The sequence below is a fragment of the Mastigoproctus giganteus genome, chromosome 1, assembly GCF_048544385.1.
Source record: "Mastigoproctus giganteus isolate SK-2022 chromosome 1, ASM4854438v1, whole genome shotgun sequence".
NCBI classification, from domain to species: Eukaryota; Metazoa; Arthropoda; class Arachnida; order Uropygi; family Thelyphonidae; genus Mastigoproctus; species Mastigoproctus giganteus.
The window spans coordinates 25,411,908-25,415,927 of record NC_143575.1 but is presented as its reverse complement, the minus strand read 5'-3'; positions in this window follow the sequence as shown (position 1 = coordinate 25,415,927).

The window sequence follows — 4,020 nt, the reverse complement described above, 5'->3', positions numbered from 1 at the left end:
CACAAATATCTCTCCCCATAACTTGAAATTATGGTCTCAATTTCTAGAATCATTTATAACCGTGAAAATTTCCTCCTCAATCATTTTGCTTATGCCTCTCACAGCCTTAAACATCTCAATGAAGTCTCCTCTATGGTGCCTAGTTCCCAAGCTCTGCAACTCACATATTCAAAGTCTTTCCTCATATTGACACCCTTTTTGCCGATCTCACCAGGCGAGTTACTTGCATTTGGACCCTTTCATGAAGCACAGTATCTTCCTTTAGGTCCGTTCTCCATACTTGAATACAGTATTCCAAGTGTGGTCTAACAATAGCCTCATATAATCGGTTATGATGCCTCCGTAGCCGAGTGGTTAGCAGCGGGAATGCGGTAGCACACGCTCTTTGAGTAGACCAGGGTTCAAGCTTCTGACTGCTAAATACGTTCCATCTGCCAACTCGAACTGGACCAGCGTCTCAGATTATGGTCCATTTCTTTCAACATGAATCGTTGAGGACCCTTCCATCCTGCGTTCATTGCATCGCATCTATAGAAATTGGTGCTCCAGCGTCTCCGCTACTTCGCCATGAATCTGATCACGTGACAATAGCCGCCGCGTGGAGTCGGTCACGTGACGCCTGTCATTCGCTTCAGCATGGCGTCAGTCCCCGTGCTAAATTCACAATCATAGAAACTGGTACTCGTTCTTAACTTGAGCTCGCATCGGCGTGGTTATGGGGGAGGGAGCAATGAGTCATATAACAGAAAGTGAACGTGAGCAGTGGGAGAAGTGAAAGTTGTCGATCCCTGCAGGGACGGACGCCTCCTCCCTCAACTAACCCGTATGTACCAGCTTTTTAAAGATTAATCGAATAAAATTATAAGTTTCCCAAGAGCTGCGTGATTTTTTCCTCATAAAATATATTTTATATTATTTATGAAATCTGTAAGGATCTCATGGGCAAACACACGAAATGCAGAGCAGTGCATATTTTCTGCATTCACCGTTGCGTTAATAAACTTAATTCGCCCCGCCCCTTTGCTTGTTAAGCCATCCTCAGATGGCTTCAGATGGCTTAACCCAGACCACCTGAATATGCGCCAGGGAACTTTACAATCGATGTTATGCAGTCAGGATGGTATGCCTCCGATTTGCGTCTTCTCACATATTCGCTTCCAATCCGAGCCAAGCAGAAGGTCATTAATATTCAAGAAGAAAAGAGGAGGGAAAGAACTGAACCTTGGGATACGAGCAGTGAGAAATCAGAGATAAAGCTGGATAACCAATTACCAAAAAAAAAAAGGAAAACCATTAGATGGTTATTTTAAGTATTTTGCATAGGACCACCTTCTTTGCTGATCATCTATCCTTGGGAACGATTCTCTGGAGCGGGTTTTCTTCGTGGGACAGGAGTATCTTCGGCCAATCTTTCTCTTATTACACAGAATATGCACCTTTGCTTATTTCTTAATTTCGTCTTCCTTGCTACACAGAACCCTTTATTCTTCAGCTTTACTTTACTCATTCACTTCGCTCTTTTTTCTTTCTTTTCTTTTCTTTCGTCTCATCTCTCTGCCCACGACTTCCGAAATCGAACTTCTGTCAACTACACTCCCGACTTCCCTCCCTGTACTAACTAATTTTTACAAAACCAATCACTACTGACTATAGAATATACTCATTGGTGATCCCAGCGTGTGCCAGTTGAATTAAATGAACGATCGGGTCTGTACAAATATCGAACCACGCCGAGCCATCCTCATTCCCAAAACTGAACAAGTGCATCCTCAAATGAACGTTCATTATCTTCTGGAGTAAATGGTCCCTCTTTGAATCTCCCGTCTTTCTACTTTACACTGAGTGGACAGAAATCCTCGGAAACCTATCTAATAACAAGTTGGCCCACATTTAGCCCAGAAAAGGGCAGTCACACAGCGAAGCATTGAGTCCACTATTTCACGAAAGATTTTCATAGGTATTTCCATCCATGCTTGCTGCACCACTATTCAAAATTTTGTCATATTCCTGGGTGGAGCATCTATGGGATTCTGTGGAAAGATCCGTTCGAGCTTTGGATCATCCACATATCCAGTGAACGAGAAGGCATGCCATGGTGGTATGTGCATTTTCCTGCTGGAAAAGTTCATTGCCCTGTGGGTGCAAAATTACCATGAAGGGATGCGTCTACACGAACCACAGGTCCCAACGTATGCCAGTTGAACAAGCCCCTGACCATTCCCGACCGTTATCATGCCTGAACAGTTCCTTGTTGACATGACGGGTACATAGCTTCGTGTGGTTTTCACAAGATACGCACCCTTCCGTCCACTCGAAATAACTATAAACGGGACTAATCTGACCAGGAGACCCGTCTCCATTCATCCAAGATCCAGTGACAATGTTCTTTTGTCCATTTCAGGCGTAGAGTCCTGTGTCCTGGTATTAGCAATGAGACTGGTTGTTCAGCAGCTCCCATAACATATTGGGCCAATAGGTGATGGTCTCGGTGGAGTCGTTTCTGGCACCTGCCTCTTTGAAGCCGGTGGGTATATGTGCTACTATAGCTCTCCTTTTGGCTGAAACAATGCAACACTGACGTCGACGGCCACATTCATCTACTACCTTTATCCGCCCACAGCGCTCTCGACGATGAGATGTTTTTTCTGAAATGGCGTATTCCTGATACACTCTTGATACTGTGGAATGGGGATAGCGCAATTTCTGTACTACCTTCGCGAGAGAGTAACCCATGCGTCGGGCACCCACTGAAACCCCCTTTCAAAGTCGGCTAACTCACGACGTTTATCCATACTGACACCGAATTACCGTCTACGTGAATGTTGTGCCTTCCAAGCGGTGATCTGTCTGCTGCGTGAAGGGGTGACAGCGTCGCGTTGCCCAGGAACGAGGTATCGCATGAATTCTGTCCTTTGAGAATACTATTTTGCTTTGTGTATTGTTCTGTCTGTGTGTGTAGCACAGTAGTATCGTCATTATCCTCCCCACATTGGGTGAAAAAGGCCCGTTTCGAATCCCGTCGTTGACGCGAGGAACTGTAATGTGGGTTTTTCAACTCCGTAGTTGAGTTAGTCGGTCTCAGGAGTAGATAACAATGTTCCTCTCCCCCCCCCCCCAAAAATTGTTTTTTTTTCGTCCAGCAAACAGGCATATCGACCAGAGAATACACGCAATTCACAGACAAAATCGGAAGATGGAATAATTTCAAAATCATTTCAAAATCATGGCAAAATGAGGCTGAAATGTGAGCCCAACGTCCCAGGTGAGGCCAAGATCAGTATGAGAGGTCACCTTTTGCACCGGTTCCCCACTCACAAAGATTTGGATATCATTTTTGGCTTTCTTCTTGGATAAATTTGACAGTGGCACTAGGTGGATTACGAAGAACATACAGTAATAATTTATATTTTGTATAAATTATTATTATTATTATTAAAATCAGTTTATTTCCCAAGAAACCTTGGGTCACCCCGGGACGGCTCTGTGCCAGAAGGTTGTGAATACAGACTAAGGTGCGAGGAATACAATGTACAATAAACAAGGGTACATTCGTCCTCGACCCGAGAATTTTACAGGATTAAATAAACAATAATGTACAAAATATACAGTAATATACATGATTACATGAAGACAGAAAGTCTTTGTCATATACAAAGAGACAAGTTTAAAAAAAAAAAAAAAAAAAAAGGTCTGTCCAGGAGCAGGTGAGTATTATAGGTTCATAATCTGGTAACAGTTCTTGAGGATTTCCTTTCTGTAGGGCTTGTCTTCACAGAACCTATCAGGGTGGATCCTAAATTTATTGAAGATCCGAAGACAATTGGCTGGAAACATGTTCCTCAGGGAATCAATGCTTGACAGCTTAAGACGTAGAGGGAGACAGGAGTCGGGGTGCTTCCCTCTTGCCCTCTTCGGGCCAGAGATTAATGCGGATACTGATGGAGCATCAATTCGCCTCGTTATAAGCCGTGCAAGCGTGAGAACATTTTTTGTCATGATGATATGTCTCCAGGGAGTGGT